Raw genomic sequence first — 20,994 nt, forward strand, 5'->3', positions numbered from 1 at the left:
AAGTCCCAGCGTATTCAGTGGGGCTTACTCAAACAGGGACAGAAATGCAACTTCAAGTGATAAGCAACTTCATTCACACAACCCAAAATTCCGAATCATGCCACTTTACGCTGTTTTGCAACTGTTTATACTTGTTTTTATGGTTATTGGATTTTAAATGGCTTTATTTCTTGTTGTGAGCTGCCTTGGTTTCCAACCCTACCTCACAGGGGTGTTGGAAAGATTCCATACACGCACACGCACACACTGCAGATGTATAAATACATACAGCCCATATAATAGTTTATTGTCAAACCAGTTGGTCATTGCAGAAAAATCAGTATTAGTTTTTAAAAAATCAGTATTACTTTCCTACAGAATAAAAACTGTAATACCTAAGTAAGCCCTGCCTACTTGCTTTAAAATAGGACTGGAGGGCACAAACACAATTCTTTTTTACATTCACTCCAAAGTCCCATTGATTTTCAGCACATTCATAACCATGTCTACTCAAAAGTAAGTCCTATTGAATTCAATGGGATTTACTCTGGGCATATGGGATTAGCATTGCTTTTACAAAAAGCAAGCATTGGGAAGGTTTTCAAAACACTGCCCAAGCTCTGACTCCTGCACACAAGAGGAAAAAAAACTGAAATGTATATACTTACCCAATTTATGAGATTTTCAGATAAACAGGGGGTGAAACCACCATTTTGTTTTCTAGACACCGCCTAAGGTCAATGAAACTGAAACACAATCCCTGATTGGCTGCAATCCTGAACGGGCAGGGTTAAAGCTACGAAGTGCTATACAGTACTGTTTAAAGAAAGATTTAACAGTGGGGGGGGCGGCTGACGTTTTTATGTATATCTCGAGAACCGGACCACCTAGAAACTTAATTTTTTTTTTAAATTAAAGCTGAGAATCCGGGCCACCTAAAGGATTAGCCGGGCGCTGGGTGGCATGCATAGAATCCAGGTAAAACCCAGCTAACCAGGCAATATGGCAACCCTAACTATGGAGGATTTGTCATGTTGTATGCTCCCTGGCTGGAATGTCTTCTTTTTGGAAAGGACCATTGGTCTGTTCCACAAAACACTGAATTCTTACTCATGAAGTTTAGTATAATTGTTTAGAAAGTTGCATTCTCTGCACAAAAAAAGCATGCACAAAAATTGTACTGAAATGTTAACTGTGTAATGATGTGTGATAGTATCCTTTTATGATTCCATTGATGTGTATTTATGAAAATATGTACATTTACATTTACAATTTTGGACTTGACAAACTTCATTCACGCACACTCATTCATTCACAAAAATGTTTAGTGTTAGGGCATGTACACACTGAGTGATAATGTACATTCAGTGCTTAATGCAAGCACTTTTGGATGCTGTACACACGATGTCATCCCCATGTCATCTCTGTCCCACACTGTTTGTTGATCTAAAGTGCATTTTGCTAGAATGGTTATAATCCATTTTGTGCTTGCATTTCTCAAGCAATGCACTTCTCAAGGACTTCCTACATGCATGTGTACACAGAGAGCACTTTCTCAGATCGCCTCCTATTGGGCAGACCTACTGACATTGCAGGGCTGTGCCACTCTTGCTCACCAGCTTGTAACTTGTCTAGGAATGAAACAGACAAGATAGGAAGGAGTGCAGTAAATTAGCCGCCTCTGTATACTAATATATATATCCCTGTGTATCAGTATATCAACACACCAGCTTCTAGCACCTCTCTTTTGAAAGACTGTGATAAATAAATAAATAAAAGATCTGTGGAAACACTTATTCAGGGGAGGAGAGTTTGAAAACACACCCACCTATGTATGCAGACAATACAGATAGTAGTTGCTGCTTTAGATGATGTTATTGTACAAAGGTGCGTACAATTATATACAAAAGGACACCATGAAAAAATGACCCCTGTGCATTTCAAAGGCTACATGTGTACACAGCCTTAGAGTGCTGGCAAGTGGTGTGGGGACATTCAGGCATTCAGAACTTCATTTCAATATGAATTTTTTTCTTACAACACATAAGATCACATTGATAGGGGCAGGAATGGGAATGAGCAAAATCTGAGAAATGTTCATCTTGATCCGCTTTCCTTAAACTTTCTTAGATGTTTAACTTGGACAAAGCTGTCAAATTTGCCTCCAATTTTGGTTTAGGCAGGACAATCATTAGATGTAAACAAATGTCAAATGGCTTCTCTTGCTCTGAAAAACACACAGACACACCCAAATGTTATGAGACAATTAAGTTCATTGCAACACAATATGATGATGGCTGCCAATTTATTTATTTTTAAAAAACTGTATTGGGTTTTATGCATATAAACAACAAATACTGCACACACACACACACCCAAAAGCAAAGAGAAGAGATGGCCACCAATTTAGACAGCTTAAAATGAGGATAAGGCTATCAATGGCACTTCTCCCTTATCTATCCCAGCTGGTCTTGGAAGCTGTCAAATCTTGATAAGACTTTATAGCTATAATCTCATTTTTCTCCTGTTAGGGTCCCCAGCTACCGCTCCTTCCCAAGCCACTAAGATGTGGGGTGGACTGAATGAACAGCATACGTTGGCAAACCACGCTGCTGTTCTCAGTACACTATCTCTCAAGACATTGCGATCTGACCAGTGGAAAAACAGGATGTGGTTAACTTTATGGCTGTAAACGATACTGACATCTGTAGTGGTTAAATAACTGCCTGCATATTGCCACGTAGATAATGCTGTTGTACTATGTATGTACGTGATGTTATACAATAGTTAAAGGTCATAGGCTGTTTATGGAGAGAAAATAATCCACGCCTCCAGGCGGAGGTAAAATAAAAGCGGAGACCAGAATTACGAGGGGGGCTCCGAAATTGAACTCTGGTCTCACCGTGTCTCACTGTGTCGTGATATCTACATCTGGTGACCCCGACGTGATTCAGAACAAACACCCTCGTACCCACTGGCAGGATCAGCCAACGGTGCACCTCAGCGTACAGCTCCCATTCGTGAGTATGGGGGGGGAATTGTCAGCTCAGCAGAAGGTTCATGCACAAGAGCTACAAAAAATTTTAAAACAGGATACCTCAGCTTTTATAAGTCGTTCTCACATTGAATCATTGTTAAAAACAATTCAATGTCAATGTCCATGGTATCCAGAGCAAGGATCACTACGTCAGTCAGATTGGATAAAGATAGGGAGAAAATTACATGAAGAACCAAGAGCACCTATTCACCATCTCTTATTATGGCAAAAGTGTGCTGAGGCCATTAGTCATTTAGGGATAAAAGAGACATCGCTGTTTGCCAATTCTGACCAGAAAACTCCTCTTTATCCCCAACTTTCTTTACCTACACCTGAAAAGGATATTGAGAAATTTGTAAATGCTCCTCCATATAGCCCTCCAGTCCAACAAGAACAGGTTACTGGGAAGGTTAAAGCAGCCATAGCTCAGGCTGCAGCCTCAGGATTATTATCTATGGAAGAAATGGGAGACTGGGAGGGTACAATTTCAGCTTTTCCCGTTACATATCAGCCAGATCCTAATAATGCTAATAATCGCATAGCAACTTGGACAGCTCTTCCGTTTTCTGTTATTAGAGAAATAAATAAGGCAGTAAGAGAATATGGGATTACGGCTAATTATGTACAAGGGATGTTGGAAGGAGTAGCTACTGGATATAACATGATCCCTCAAGATTGGAAGGATCTCTTTAGGATGATTTTGACTCCTTCGCAATATGTAGTTTGGGACCAAGAATTTAGACATGCTGCTATAGCAGCTGGGGATGCTAATATCATTCCCGAGCAAATTTATGGGTCAGGTAATTTTGCTACCATAGCACAACAAGGGGTATTGCCTGAAGCCGCATTTCATCGAACTGCTGAGTGTATACAGAAAGCATTTAAAAAGGTGCCTGCTGGGAAAGAACCCTTACGTTCTTTTACGAATGTACGGCAGCAAGCAACAGAGCCCTATTTTCAGTTTGTTGACCGTTTGAAAGAGGCTCTGACACGGCAGGTTGATAACCCTCAGGCACAAGGGGAATTATTGTTAAAATTAGCTTACGAGAATTCTAACACAGACTGTAAAAAGATTTTGAAAAACATTATTCATAGACCGCAATATGAATTGGGAGACATGATTCAAGCTTGTGCAGAGGTAGGTACACATGTTCATGCCATGACATTGTTAGCTGGGGCATTAAGACAGGGTAACAAACCTACAGGCAATTGTTTTAATTGTCAAAAGCCTGGTCATTTCAGAAGGGAATGTCGGGCTCCTGGCGGAGGAGCATTTAAAGGTGGGGGCACTGTTACAAACCGGCCAAAGAAGATCTGTCCGAAATGTAAAAAGGGTTATCATTGGGCTAATCAGTGTCGTTCAGCTCCCACTACCAATACCAATGTGTCTTCCCGTCCTATTGAGGGAAACTGAACTTGGGGCAGGCTTCCAGCCCCGAATCTCAAGGAAGTGTACCCACCCCTGCTACTCAAGGAAGCGCTGGAATTGATTTAATACATGCAGAGTCAAAAGATGTTCCTTTGCCTGGAGCAGTTCTTTTAATGCCTACCACACTCACTGGCCCTTTACCAGAAGGCACCGTAGGCCTTGTACTACCGCGATCCTCTGCTTCCAAGAATAATATAATGGTGGTACCTGGTGTTATTGATTCTGATTATCAGGGAATTATTTATATTCAGTATTGGAGTCACCTTCCCCTTCAGTTGAAGAAGGGAGATTCTTTTGCGCAACTATTGTTATTGCCATATCGTCTTTTCACATCGAACACTTCCTCCCAAAAACGTACTGGTGGATTCGGATCTACAAGGACGAAATCGCCGAGTGTGAGTATTTCAGGTAATCCTTTCCATCCACAGGTAGCTGCAGTACTGGCAGAAGTGACCAGGGAGAAACCGGTTCGTAAGTATTGTTTAAACAATGTTATTTTTGAAGGTATTATAGATTCTGGGGCAGATGTCACAGTAATTGCTGAACATAACTGGCCATCCTCTTGGCCAGTAGAAGTGGCCCCTTCTGTGTGGGGAGTGGGCGGAGCTCAGGATTCAAAACGGAGTAAGGATTGGATACAAGTTGTTGCTCTTGATGGTGATCGTATAGCCCACATTCGCCCTTGTATTTTGGACATTTCAGTAAATCTGTGGGGAAGGGATTTACTGGAGCAATTCCAGACCACCATTGTTATTAATGATTAGCCAACAAAAGGCAGCTCTTCCTTTACAATGGAAGACAGACATACCCATTTGGGTAGAACAATGGCCCTTACCCAAAGAAAAATTAGAAGCTCTGCACCAACTGGTAAAGGAGCAACTGGAAGCTGATCATATAGCAGAAAGTAATAGCCCTTATAACACCCCAGTGTTTGTGATTAAAAAGAAATCTGGAAAGTGGAGGCTCTTACATGATTTACGAGAAATAAATAAATTAATTGTGCCCATGGGTCCGCTACAATGTGGGACGCCTAATCCAAATTTAATTCCATATGACTATTCCTTAGCTATTATAGACCTGAAAGATTGCTTTTTCACAATACCGTTACAAGCGCAAGACGCACCGAAATTTGCGTTTACTGTTCCCGTATATAATAACTCTGGCCCTGCGCAACGATATCAATGGAAAGTGCTACCTCAGGGCATGTTAAATAGTCCAACCCTATGTCAACAGTTTGTAGACATGGCCCTGCGACCCTTTCGGGCTCAATACCCTACATTATTGGTCTACCATTATATGGATGACATCTTGGTGGCTGGGAGAACCCTCCCATCTATGTGGCAACAACACCTTACTGATCATTTGTCACAGTCAGGGTTGCAGATTGCCCCTGAAAAGGTACAACTCAAAGAACCATTTCTGTATTTAGGACATAAATTAATGCAATCCTACTCCACTCCTGTATTGCCCTGTCTTACTTTGTCAATGAAGCCAACTTATGTAGAACTACAACAATTCTTGGGTTCTATTAATTGGATTCGACCATATTGTAAACTTACCACTCAAGACATGGGGCCTTTATTTGAATGTTTAAAACAAGGACGTCAACCTGCAGATATTATTACTTTAACGGAACAGGCAAGGCAATCCCTAGAATTAGTTTCTACAACGTTAAAAGCTATTTGGGTGGATCGACAAATATTGAATAAACCACTGATTTTATTTGTTTTATTTGATGGAAGCCAACTTTTTGCTGCACTCACTCAGGAGTCAGGCTCCAATGCTACACATATAATAGAGTGGCTTTACTTAGCCCATACACCAAAGTCATCTATCACAACTTTGCCAATGCAAGCAGCAGAAATAATCCAAAAAGCACGATTACGATCAAGGCAATTATTAGGTATCGATCCGGTTGAAATTTCGTTGCCTCTTAAACTTTACACATGGGAAAATGCTGTTGCACTTTCTGATGACCTTCAATGGGCTTTAGTCTCTTATTTGGGCACAATTTCATGTCGTTCCTCATCAGATCCACGGCTTCAAATTACACAAAAAATTCCTATCCAGTTTCAATCTGTAATCAGTTTACAACCCTTACCTGCGGTCACGGTCTATACTGATGGCAGTCCAACTAGAGGGGTTGTTGCATGGCACGAGCAGGGGGTTTGGAAGACAATTTTCACCTTACCCCAAACTTCCGCTCAGAGATCTGAGTTGGCCGCTGTTAGTATGGCGCTGTTGACTTTTGCAGATCAGGAGGTTAACATTATTACCGATAGTCTTTATGTTAAGAATGTTGTACTTGCATTACCCGGTAGTTATGTCTCTCCCATGCTGGACACTAATCTACTTGCTCTTATGCTTACACTTCAAAAACTCATACATACTCGGTCTTGTCGATTTGCTATATTTCATATTCGCAGTCATCAACCTTTCCCAGGATTGTTAACAGAAGGTAATCAATATGCTGATCAGGCTCTTCGTGCCCTCCTTTGCACACCCATAGAAAGTCATGCCCTTCATCATCAAAATGCTAAAGCACTCCAGAAGCAATTCCATCTTACTGCCCAGGAAGCCTCTGCCATTATTCAACAATGTCCCCAATGCACACAGTTAACTCTATCCCCAGAACCAGGAGTGAACCCACGAGGTCTCATAGTTAACCAGTTGTGGCAAATGGATGTTACACATTTTCCTACTTTCTCCCCATGGAAGTATTTGCATGTTACAGTAGATACATATTCCGGATACATATGGGTAACTCCTCAGAAAGGGGAAAAAACTAAGAATGTTATTAATCATGTCATTCGTTCTATTGCCATCATGGGCCAACCTCAGACGATAAAAACTGATAATGGCCCTGCATATGTTTCACAGCAATTTGCACAGTTTTGCACTAAGTGGTCCATTACACATTTGTTTGGTATTCCTTATAATTCTACAGGTCAAGCTGTCGTCGAACGTACCAATCGTACCCTTAAAGAGCATTTGCTTAAACAAAAACAAAAAGGAGGAGTACCACTGGGATTGGCCACCAAAGAGGAGTGGCTGGCACAAGTGTTGTTTACCATTAATCATTTAAATTTGTCTCAATCTCCCAATACTCATTTTTCCTTTTCTACTCGAGCGCAGCGGCATTTTCAGCAGTCGGAGTCTCTACCTGCCCCGCGGGTGCAGTTTCGGCAACTACCAAATCCAGAGTGGAAAGGCCCAGTTCCGCTTATAACGTGGGGTCGAGGTTACGCGGCTGTGTCTACGCCTGACGGTCCTGTGTGGGTACCTGCTAGGTGTATCCGGCCCTGGAAAGACGATGTCCTGGCACGATAATCTTAAGAATCCCATCCCTAATTTTTCTCTGCAACTTCAGGATACTGGGATGTCTTCCAGGAAGCGTGGTCGGAATGTTCCGCAACCTCCCGTGACTTGGGGCCAAATAAAGAACTTAGCAACACAAGCAGAAAAAGCAATGGAACAAGCCGGGGTGGACAAGACAACTGAGAATACCATTCTTGCTTTAATTGCGTCTTTAAATACAAATTCTATTTTTGTACTTTGCATTTGTTGGATTTTAGGAAGCGCCGGGGCTGACAGGTTGGGGCAGGAGTTGGGGATGCGGTTTCAACACAATATCTGGGTTCAGTTAGCAAGAATGACAAATGTGAGTGACTTTTGCATGACTGAACATGTACAGGAAATGGGTATGTTGGGAACATGTTTAATACCCGTATGCAAAGCACCTGGGGATATTGGGAACATTACAGGACTTGGGCGGTTCATGAATACTTCAGAGATTAAATATCATACTGTTTCGAATTGGGGAACTCCAACCTTCCAGCTGCCTGTTAATGCTTTTCAATTATTTACATCACATGTTGCAAATTCCATTAATAATACGTGTGCTCGGATGGTTAATTGTAGTCGACATAAGGTGCAGAAGGGATGTCTAAAGGTTGGGAGACCCACATGGAATTGTACACAGCACATTAACATATCCAGTATGTACGGACACATTCCTTTACCAGGTGGATGGTTTTGGACATGTGGAGAAACCACTTTTAACTATGTTCCCGCTAATATTTCTGATACCATCTGTTGCCTGAGTCGACTGGTTCCCATTTTCCTTCATAAAAGGGAGTTGCTAGCCCAACGTAGGAAAAGAGAAGCTGTTGCCATGCCGGCTGATTGTAATGACAAGGTGGAATTGCTTAATAAAGCAGAAAGTGTATCACTAGCCATCTCCCTTGTTGGACTTCCTGCATTGGCAGTAAGTAACAGCAATCAATTACATAAATTAGCCTGTAATTATGTTAAGATGATAAATGCCACCTCTCGAGCCATTGCTTTGTTAAATGAAGAGCAGGGTATATTAAGACAAGCTATCTTGGATAATCGTGCAGCTATAGATTACCTGCTATTACAACATCAGTTGGGGTGCGAAACTATAAAGAATATGTGCTGTTTTAATTTAACTGACAACAGTTTTGAAATCAGAACACAGGTAAAAAACTTGAAGGATCTAGCTAATAACATTTTGCAGGACGCCCCTACAACTTGGTGGCAGTGGCTTTGGAGTTGGCTGCCCACTGGATGGCTAAGTCAGATTCTTAGATATGCTATTCTTTTACTCATTTTAAGTATAGGCTTATGCTGTTTCTTACAATACCTTTTCCAGACGTGTACACCTGTTGCTCCGCGACCATTACGTAGTAATTACTGTTTGCTAAAAAATAAAAAGGGGGAGATGTGGGGTGGACTGAATGAACAGCATACGTTGGCAAACCACGCTGCTGTTCTCAGTACACTATCTCTCAAGACATTGCGATCTGACCAGTGGAAAAACAGGATGTGGTTAACTTTATGGCTGTAAACGATACTGACATCTGTAGTGGTTAAATAACTGCCTGCATATTGCCACGTAGATAATGCTGTTGTACTATGTATGTACGTGATGTTATACAATAGTTAAAGGTCATAGGCTGTTTATGGAGAGAAAATAATCCACGCCTCCAGGCGGAGGTAAAATAAAAGCGGAGACCAGAATTACGAGGGGGGCTCCGAAATTGAACTCTGGTCTCACCGTGTCTCACTGTGTCGTGATATCTACACTAAGTGAATCTAGTTTTTCTGCCAACACCAAGCCTGGCTGGCTTCTTTCTGTTTATCCACTCATGGATTACCCTTGCTTTTGTAGCTTCCTAGCCTGTTGTCTTCTGTTGAAACAACAAAGAGTCCTGCGGAATGTTAAATGCTAACAAATTTATTATAACATAAGCCAGCCTTCACCAATCTGCTGTCCTCCTGATATTTTTGACTACAACTCTCATCAGCTCCAGCCAGCAATCATGCTGGGTGGGGCTGATGGAAATTGCATTCCAAACATCAAGAAGGCACTTGGTTGGTGCCATAATGGAGCTCATTTTATTGCCAAGGATGAGGGGCAGTTGTGGGATTTTCTGCTTCAAGTGCCAAAATAACCTGACTGATTTTGCAGACTATGCACATGCCTTAAGGGGGTGGGGTATTTGCTGCTCCACCTCAAGCCCTGATGAATTTGTGCAATTGTTTGCATGACAAAAGTACAGATAGGTGGTGGGATATGGTTAAAATAAATGAGCAAATAGAAGCTCCCATCCCAAGAAAAATATTTTCCCCTTTAATCTATAATTGTTTTACCTGCTCTCTTTAAATGCTGATTTTTTTTTACTGTGCTTAGATTTTGATGAGAAATGAACTACATTGAATCTCTCTCTCTCTTTCTCTCCTAGATCCTTGTATCCAGGAGGCAGTCCTTTCTAACCTTGTACTTTATGCAGGGGCAAGATTAACTCACATATATAAAATAAAAACTATTGAGCTATTTTAATACTTTTTCTGTCATGCATTCAGGACCCTCTAAAGTTGTCACCAGCTACTGTTTCATTTAATTCCCTGGCCTTCAGGGTAATGTAAGAAAATTGAAGAGATTAGGAGCTCTCTCTTTCCTGTTCAATGCATTTGTGTTGCAGTAAATTGGTACCAACCTTCAATCTCATGGTCAGGGCTCTCCAGGGTCCTTCCACTGATATGACAACCCAGTCAGCTTGATAAACGATGCACAGCCCCTCCAGTGGAATGGAGAAGGGAGGGAAGCTTCACCCCCTGAATTCACAATTGTCTCTCCTGCTCTAGCAAGGAAGAAACACTAAGCTCTCTTCTGGCACTCAGTGACCAGGGCATTATGTTTAACTTTATCATGATAATTAAAAGATACAATTTTCCTAATTGATTAATTCATGTACTGTGACAGACATAAAAGATGACCTGCGGTGAATGGGAGGGAGGGGGGAGAACTTGCCATCTAGAAAATCGCTCTTCAAACATGGCATTCTCTTCTGTCTTATAATGAGGGCAAAACTTGCTACATTTGCCAACAAATCTCAGCATAACTTTAGCCCTCCTCAGGCATTCACAGCTGAAGGTTCAAGAGGTGCCATCCCATCTCCAGTATCCCTATGTAGGCTGCCCCTGCCCCTTCCTCTCTCCACCCTCACACAAAAGTCTGCAGGGAGCCACATTCAGCCAAGCGCAGTTAGAATCCTCTTTTTGATAAAGAACCCTGATTAATCTGGGTTCTCCAATCATGGGGAAGGTCCTAACCATGCTCAACTGAATGTACTTAAAAAAACCCATTCAGACCTTTACACTAAATGTGCGAAGGTAGGGAAATGAGGTAGCATCCATGGGGACTTTGGGGGCAGAGCTTGTGTCCATGTCTCCTCCCCTCCCCAAGCCCACATACATCTTTTTGAATGCCTGAAGAAGGTTACTGAAACATCCCAGTGAGATCTAGTGACCTCTGAGCAAATCTATACATTTACAGTTCAAGTATGAACCCAAGAAACCAATGTTAAAAGGATACACTTGTAAGTACTGCTTATAGGGATGGGCCGGAATTCTGCTGAATTCGGATTTAGCAGTGGATTTTTTAAAAGTCCGCAATATTTCTTCCTTTGTGGAGTGAATTGCTTTGCTCTGAACTGGTTTTCCGACACCAGATTAGCTCCAAGCGGAGAGGGCGTGCACCAAGTCTACTGAGTATTTAAAACACAAGCGTAGAGAGTTTCTTCCATGTTAAGGAGATTTTCTAGACTTCCCTTTTAATCTCTGTAGGATCAACCCTCTAAATGCTGTACTTCCAGCATTTAGAAGGTTAATGCTACAGAGTTTAAATACTACAGACTAATACAGATTACAGAGATTAATACTGGGGGGTGGGCGCTGTGATTCAGATATGACAATAAATTGGATCATCTAGATCAGGTGCTGAATTTGTTAGTACCAGCTTAAATGTCAATTGCAAAAATAAAACATCTGCACCTAGAAGTACGGAGCCAACGCAAATGAACACCTGCAAAAGCCGTATTGAAGCAAGCGTCTCTTCTCCACTTCCATGTCTTTAACAGTGGTATTAAAGAGGGGGTTGAGATTGCAATTTTATCAACATGGCAAGTTCTCTGGAAGATGATGGGACTTGTCTAAGCTACCGTGCATAAAATCATGAAGGTGGTGTTTCCAGCTACCCCACTACCTCCGGCCTTTGGAGGGCTTGCAAGAAGTGGCTGCAGGAGTGAGACTGCGAGTAACATCATGGGTGGGGTGTTTCTAGGAGCAAAGCTGAAACTTTGTGGCCTGCTAAAGAATGTAATGTTATTCTTATAGTATTGAAAAGGTTTTTGTGTTCGCTGTGACATTTGTTATTGTTCTATTACTGCTGTTGTATTATTTTATTATGAAATAATTTTTGTGATTGTTTGCTTTTGTTGTAAGCCACTTTGAGAACATTTTTTTTTTTTGCAAGTCGCTTTGAGTTCCATTTCGGGGGGAAAGCAACTAATAAATTTCATTAATAATAAATAAATAACATGAGGAGGAGAAAGAGGTGAATGGGGGTTTGGGTGGGTGACCGCCACTGAGAGAGGGAGAGAAAGAGAGAGATGCTTTCCCTTCCTTTCTCAGAAGTACCAATTGCAATATCGATATTTCTTTGAAAGGAAAACACTTGAACGGTAAAAGTGGAATAGAGTGGAAAATGCACTAAAATTGAGAGGAACCTCCTGTCAGTCTGATGGAATGCAGCATGCGGCTCCCGACCCTAACTGCTTCTGCTTGGGGAAATAACTAAAGTGGTGTATAGCATGGGTTGAACATCTGTGTTCACACATTAAGTCCTAACTCAATGTGTGATGTGTAGGCCACTATTTGGTACACCTACCGCTGGTGAGAAGAACGTTATCATACATTCACACTTGTTCAGTAGTCTGAGGAAGAAATGGAGTGGTCAACATATCCACACATTTGGTAAGATGCAGCTAAACAAACTATTGGGCATGGCCAAGCACAAGAGCTGTTGCTCCCCAAACCAATTGTGTCCTGTGGATTTTTTAGCATATGCTCATACAGCAGCATTCTGATGAGGATTTGCTAAATGCTGACAAGGTGAAAATGGTGGCCAGCCCTCCATGCCCTGCTAGTTACCTCAAGGAGGAAAAAGCCTTTCCTTGAGGAAGAGGGGAGCAAGGGCAGGCAGCAGAGGGTTCCATGGAAGAGAACTCAGGGCTGGCCCTAACCATTTTGCTACCTGAGGCAGAGGAGAAGAGAGTGCCACTACAGCCACTCCCATCACCTCTCTGCACCACTGGAGACAGCAACCTGGCCAGGCCGCACAGCACTGAAGAGAAATTCAGCAGCAGCCAGTGTTTGGCCAAGCACTCCATGTACTGACCAACAGCTAGGGATGGAGAAGAAATGTGGTTCTGTTTGCATTTTAATGTGAATCTAACCAATTCACACTCCCCAAAACAACACAGAAGCTGAAAAACAGCTATCATTCAAAATTCTCACTTCACTGAATTTTTAAATGGTCTCCAACCAAATAATATGTACAAAAACATTAGGGAAACGTCTGCATAAATATGAACACCTTTGTGAAAATGACACAAAAATGCATTACATTTCTTTCCAAAACATGTATGTTAGGCAGTGGTGTAGTCTTCCAGGGTCTCAATGGATCTTAAACCCCTTACCATTTTGGGAGCAGGGTCCCTATGTCTCCAGCATCCTATGAGCCAATCAGCATGAAAGGGGAGTGTGTTAGCCACAGAGAAGAGTCTTCTAACATGCTTCTGTGTCCTTTCCTGCTGATTGAAGCCAATCAGAGTGAAAGGAGGTGAGTTGGCCACTGAGAAGACTCTTTTCAGTATCTAACACTCTCCTCTTTTGCACTTACTGGCTCCTAGGGACATCTGTTGCTGTGGGTGGAGCATTAATAAGGATTTCATTCTCAACCTAGCAGCAAAAAAAAAGAGGGAGGGGCATGGCTGCGACTATCGTGAAGGGACCTTGCACTTCTGAATTTGCCACTACTGCCATTAGGTAAAAGTACCTGTAAAAATGTGTATATTAGAAATGGAAATTGACTGCCTTCAAGTCCATCCCGACTTATGGCTACCCTATGAATAGGGTTTTCATGGTAAGCGGTATTCAGAGGGGGTTTACCATTGCCTCCCTCTGAGGCTAGTCCTCTCAGCTGACTAGGGCCTACTCAGATTGCCACAGCTACACAAGCCAGCCCCTTCCTTGTCCTCAACTGCCAGCTGGGGGGGGAACTGGGCTCCTTGGGACTATGCAGCTTGCCCACGGCTGCACAGGTGGCAGGGCACGTAACCCCTGAGCCACTCCCTGTGGGGGTGATCTTTAGCTGGCCTTTGACAGCCAGGAGACACGAGTGGGGATTTGAACTCACAGACTCTGGACTCCCAGCAGGCTCTCCTCCCCACTGTGCTACACCAGCTATATGTGTATTTTAGAGGTGAGCACTAAAATGCTGATCAATTTTCATAAGTACTAAAAAACAAACAAGCAAACTGATGCAGAAATGTGGAAAACTGCGCTTAAGACTTGGAAAATGAGAAACTGAGAAAAAGGTGAAATGACAGATTCATCCATGCCTACCAGCAGCTAAAGCATCCGACCTAACAGTGACTGCCTAAAATCTTGCGACTGCAGTCTGTGGGTGGCTGCTGCCCGGTCTGATGGTCCAGCTGCTGGCCAGTCCAGCTCGATGCCAGCCACAGAGTGCCTGACTGGGCAATTGCTGTCACTGGCTTCCTCTTTTCTTTGAAGTGTAGTGGCTGTTGTGCTTTATTTTAAAAAAGAAAGTGACCTATTAGTGGTATCTGCCTGACTCGGTGTTCCACAATCCAGTGGGGTGCCGGTTTGGCCATTGAGTACCTGGCCAGCCACCTGCGAGTATTTGCACATCCGTGGCAGGGGGGCACTCATTCCAGCAGCATCACTGCCCTCAGTTCACCACCTGGTGTGTCAGACAGGGGTGCTGGGTGAACAACTGGGGCTCGGGCAGCCAGTGGAAAGGTGCATTCATTCCACCGCCTGCCAGTTCATCTCCTGAGCCAAAAGGCTCAGTATGCAATATGGAAGGGCTGGTCCTGAGACTAGAGGCCTGGTGTCTCTCAACTGTTTGGAAAGGACATGCATAGAGGGTAGCAGGTAGCAGGCAGCAGGGGTTGGAGCAAGCAGAATTCAGGTAGGTGCTTGATGTGTCCCCCTCAGTTCAGCTTTCGAGCAGGGCCACTTGTGTTTGTGAGAACCACTGCTACACCTGCCCCATTCCTAACTAGGGCATCAAGACAATCAGGAGTATTCAGATGTGAACAGTTACTAAACTTAGAATCTGTATGGTCATTTGCAGTAGAACAGATCCCTACGCAAGTGCACAATGAAAGCAATGCTTTGTTGTGCAGGAGATAGTAGATGTGATACAGAGGATCTATGATGTAAGGAAATTCTATACCTGTATGTTTTTGTCCATGAGACAAACAGCATCTTTGGGTGGCGGCAATTTAGAGTGGAGAAATGGCTCAGGGAAAGGGCTACCCCCCCCCCAGTGTTGCAGCCTATATATAATTTACATACAGTCAGGTGCAATTAACACATATTACACACACACACAAATACACTACAGCCGCACTTTTTAAACAAAGTGAGAGATCCTGATCTCCTTCATCAAGTCCAATTATGCCCGCAGACTGTTTCACAAAATGGAGACAGAGGCACAATAGCTTGGTTTACCAAGCTAAAGCAAGCCAGACAGCATTTTTGCATTGGGAAATGGATAAGAAATCGTCAACGTTTTTGAAGGAGGAACCAGATTAGCAATAGTAAAGCTAGTCAGTTCCATGATTTGGAACTGTGATGACCAGAAGCCCACTACTTTGAGTAGGTGTATGCTAGTGCTTAACAACAACAAAAAAGTAAAAGAGGGCTTGCAAGGTGGAAGCTCTGCGCAATTAATGCTGCAATCACCTTCACTAAGGATGGATTACCATTGTGGTTTGTCTCAATTTCTCATTTTTCCAATATTAATTTCAGTTCTCCACATCAATTAGATATATAAAAAAGTCCCCATAGAATTTTATCAGCATTTTAGTGTGCATTTTTCCTAACACACACATATTTATATGCATGTTTCACTAATATACACATTTCTGCAAGCAATCTTCTCTATGCATTTTGTATGTTTTTTTTTAATGAACATATGAATTTTAATGCACACTTTACCCTAGTGTATGCATTTTTTGCAACATTACATGGCTGGAAAACTGCATTGCAAAATTTGCAATTCATATATTTGGTAGATTTGCATTAAAATGTGAACCAAACCAAATTTCTTCCCTGTCCTTATTATGGAATAAGGCCCACTGAACACAGTAGAACTTACTTTCAAGTAAACATGCATAAATCTGTACTGCATGCCAGGTCTCCATGCCATACACTCAGGAACAATGGAAATAACAGAAGAGCCTAAAGGCGCAATCCAACTTGTATTTGTGCCAAACTGGGGGGAGTTGGAAGTGGTGGACCCCTGGGTGAGCCAGCAGGCTCCTAGCATTGATGGGCTCTGCTAACAGCAGCCCCTTGTCCCGGCTAAGCTGCAGTGACACCACAGCCAGGGGTTTGCCGGAGAAGCTCAGTCTGGCGGAGAGCCAGCAGAAGGCCAGAAAATGGGGTGTTTGGGGGCCTGTTGGAGGTGGAGCCGAGAGGAGTGGACTTCTGCTATATCCAACTCCCCTTAGGAGTGCTCCTGCAGGTCTCGAACTGCCCAAAATTTCCACCAGCAAAAAGGTCAGCATAGGTATATAATTACAATGGTAGTCAATGGGGAGCACTTACTCCCCAGTATTCATCAGAGCTGGCTTTTACCTCCTTGTCCCCGCACACAGCTCCTGACTGAGCTGGTGTTCAGCTGGGCTGGTGGCTCCCAAAAGGCTAGTGGATGCTTCGGAGCTTCCTGCAAGCTCCTCCGCCACCCTTCCTGGCTTCCCTTGGCTTGGATTGCTCTTCACACCTGTGAAGGAGCAATATCAGCCTTGTGAACATCTGCAAGTTGTGGAGAAATGTCCCAAACATGGTCATTTCAGTTTCACCCCAGGGCAAAAACAATTATCTGCAGAGATATTTTGTTTGATTTCGTGATATTTGTAAACTACCATGGAGGCACCGCAAAAGGGTGGCATATAAAATTTATAAATAAAATAAAGAAGAAGAAAGGTTTTGCAAATATGTAAATGAAAGAGCAAAGCTCACTCACTGGGTGTAGGTCAGTAGCAAAGCTGAAATAGAGGTAGAATAAACTTATATTGATAGCCTTGTTGCTTATTAGCACAGTACAGTAAGTTTGTAGAATCCAGCCCTGATAATTTTACTTGACATTGGACAATGGTCCCTTGTTGAAATTAATAATGATTTCATGCAGTGGCAAGAAAGTAAATGGATAATTTGTTTAACCTTTCCTCATCTGTTAACCAAGCAACATATGCCCTGAAATAATTAATCTCTACGTAAGATGAATGGAATGACTGAAGACAGCTGGGAAATAGAATAGCTAGGGATAATGATGGCATTGATCCTCAAAAAAAAAAAAGACACAGAGGTGCTTCTGGAAATCCATATCAATGCTGACTTCAAATTTTGTAACATTTGTGTGTAGGAAAGCAGAATACTAAATCTCGGCTGGTCAAAAATGCACAAGAGCAAATATGCCATTCGAGAGACATATATAGTGAGTTTGTGCAGTTTTTATTATTATCATCATCATCATCATCATCATCTCATTGTGCCTCTGGCATACCAGAGGGCTCAGAATACAGTGTGCAAAAGACTACAGAGGGCTTGCTGGTAAATCCAGTGGGGTGAGTTAAGGACAAATGGAGCAATCTAACTGCATTTTATTTGCTTTTGTAAGCTTGTTACAGCCCTAGGGCAAGCAATTCAAAGCACTATGTGCTTGTCACTTGTCTGAAACTACTACTTAGAATTGCAAGTTGATTTTTAGGCTATTATGCAAAGATTCCCAGAACAATTTTTTAAATGAGCATAAGGAAAGAGGAGGAGGCTAGTATTCTATTAATCGGGGATGCAATTAGAAGTTATCTTTCTAAACCAATGCAAAACTCTGCTTGCCTGGCAAATTTAGATGGTAGAAATATACCACTAAGATATACCGCAGACAGATAACAGTTTGTGAGAATTTGCCCCTTGTGAGTGGATTTTTAGGCCATTACACTAACTGTCTCTGTAGCAAGTTTGGTAGTCTGTGATGGCTTGAAATTACACTGAGTATAACCTGGATCTCAGCCTTGCCCACTTTATTATACACATGTTGATTTCTCATTAGCTTGCCTTTCCCTCTCCTTTTATTGGCTGGTGATAGGGGAACCTTCTGTTTATTTCAAGAGAAATTGTATAGATCCTAAAAGGACACGGAAATATTTAGCTGCGCTTGTCTCCTAAATCTTGACAGTGATTCCAATCCTCCATCTAAAATTTCAGTGACTAGCAACAGGTCACAACAGGAAGACACTTTCTGTGTGTATGTGGTGTGTGTGTGCAGGAAAGCAGAATACTAAATCTTGGCTGATCAGAAATGCACAAGAGCAAATATGCCATTCGAGATACATATATAGTGAGTTTGTGGAGTTTTTATCATCATCATCATGTGTGTGTGTGTGATCCTTGAGGAACATACAATCCTTGAACATTCATTATACAGTATGTCACTTTGGCTAACTTATGTATGTGCGTGGTTAGATAAATAGATGATAGATAGATAGATATGTTTTATCCAACTAAATTCTACACAGATTAGAAATTAATAGGCATGATTAACTTAGGTCCATTCATTTTAATGGGTCTACCCTGAGTAGAATTTAGATTATATATACACACAGCAAAAATAAACTTTATTTTCTCGGCACCACAGGTCTGTTTCTCATACCCAGTCCTGAAAATGGCTTAGAAAGTTGTTTTGTAGTGGTTTTGTACTGTTCAACTGAGACTAGCAAGAACCATGCCCAGCCATGAAGCTCATGGGCTAACCTTGGGCCAGTCACCATCTCTCAGATAAGACTGCCTTACAGGCTTGTTAAAGAGGACAAAATAGGATGATGAGCAAGAAGAGCACCACACCTGCTATCTTGAGCTCCTTAGAGGAAAGGCTGGATAAAAATAAAAAGCAATAATCAGACATGTTATGCCACATCCTGGATGCAATCTGAACCACCCCAAGGCCCAATAAGTCAGTGAGGCTATCCCGAGCAAAATTATGTCGAGGTGCCTAAGGAAAGCAAAGAGAAAACAGGTTTCTCAGAACTGTCTCAAAGCAACTGATTATATGGGCTATCCATATGATCCCTTGCCCTGGCCAGTCCCAGCCTGTGCCTTGAACAGCAGGTTCCCATAATTTATTTCCATGACAGGAAAAGCTTTCCCCACTAAATGCGAGAGTGCAAAGATACTGTTATAGGCATAGGAGAGGGCCAGTAAAAAAAAGGCAGCAAGGCTAGCCACACAGTAGAGTCAGCTTTTCCTTCATACATAAATTTCCCAGCAGTTAAGCTGAATACAGTGATTTCAAATACTTTAAGGGCTAATACTAAAATTATCAACTATATTTTTATACCCCAAATTGTTCTTTTGTTTCCCCTTGCTAGGCTGCTAAACATAACAAGGAAACCATATATTACACTAATTACACATTTCTTATTGGTCAGGAAGCAAATAAGTCATTCTGAGACGAATCTCTGTAGTTATTCATGAGGCAGTTTGAGATGACAAAGACAGAGTAAATCGAGCAATCTCTCATTATATTTATTACACAGCCTTTGTGCTAATGAACAACAGGAGGCTTTGCAGAAACAATGGCTCTAGTTTGGAATGATTCAGCACGTTCATAGGCCATATTTATTAAAGCCATGAATGACATTTGTTTTCATGCTCACTTATTCCTCTCTTTCAAGAAGAAACTGGACAGGTCAACAGCAACATCAAGAGTTCTGCTAAATAGTTTTTCAATAGTTGCATAGTACTCTACTGGAAACCAGACAATAGATTATATGGCATAGAACAAGGATAGTCAAGATGGCGCCCTTCAGATGTTGAGGACTAGAAGTCCCATCAGTCTGAGCCAATATAATGTCCAGTGGTCTGGGATAATGAGAATTATAGTCAACAGCATCTGGAGGACACTGTGTTGGCTACCTCAGCATAGAAGCAGGTTTGCAGAAGACAGAACTGTAACAGAATTAAAAGTGGATGGATTCAATTTTCTGTTCTGTTTTGTATTAGCTAGAGGCCTGCTCATTTTGATGGGCAGGAAAGATGAATGGAGAATCCCAGTTTTTCTAAACCTCACCTCCATTCTTTAAGCAAAGAAGCTGGCTTGACTACCCCCATCACTCTTTCTGGCACAGAAGAAGAGCCCTTGGAGATTATGTTGAGGAGGTGGGAGATGAGATTTCCTTTTCCATTGATCCCCCCCCCATTCCTGTCTATAACTGATGCCATCCCCCTGGGTAGGGATGGGGGAGAAATTTAATTCAGTTTGCATTTAAAGGTGAATCTCCCCAATTCACACTTTCCCCCAAAATGCGAGTACCTAAACACGGTCATTTTGTAATGTGGTTCTTCAGCCAAGTAATAAGTGCTAAAATGTATGGTACAGTGTGCATAAGAATGCATATGTTAGTGAAAATAACATACACAAATGCATTATATTAGAGAAAATTGCTTTGCAGAAATGTGCATGTTAAGCAAAATTGCATACTTATGTGTATATTAGGAGAAATTTGACAGGCTGATTAATTTTCATGAGGACTTTTTTAAAAAGTGCAAACTGATGAGGAAATGTGGAAGACTTAAGACTTGAAATATAAGAAATTGAGAGAAACCGAAATTGACCTAGCCTTGGTCAAAGCAGAGTGTGGGAGCTGGGCCTGCTCTTTCAGACCAGGACTTTTTCCCGACACTGTTACTTAGTCTTTGCTTCCAGACCCTCAGAAGATAAGGAGCACTTTCTCCAACCAAGCTAGAAGCTGTATTTGTGTCATTATATGCAAGTATGGTGCTATGATATATATGAATGTTTATTTAAGAAGCCTACTTTTGACACCATGTAATACTCTTATTTATATGGGGGTTCAGGGGCATACAT

At 42.0% G+C, this 20,994-nt stretch overlaps 1 long non-coding RNA gene across 1 annotated transcript; it reads left to right on the forward strand.

The window, feature by feature from the left end:
• Positions 1–2,561: 2,561 nt before the first annotated feature.
• On the forward strand, positions 2,562–8,341 carry LOC133377828 (uncharacterized). Its single transcript, XR_009760799.1, has 3 exons — positions 2,562–2,999; positions 4,874–4,916; positions 7,581–8,341. It is a non-coding gene; the product is annotated as an uncharacterized LOC133377828 (long non-coding RNA).
• Positions 8,342–20,994: the final 12,653 nt, after the last annotated feature.

Source organism: Rhineura floridana, chromosome 1 (genome assembly GCF_030035675.1).
Source record: "Rhineura floridana isolate rRhiFlo1 chromosome 1, rRhiFlo1.hap2, whole genome shotgun sequence".
NCBI classification, from domain to species: Eukaryota; Metazoa; Chordata; class Lepidosauria; order Squamata; family Rhineuridae; genus Rhineura; species Rhineura floridana.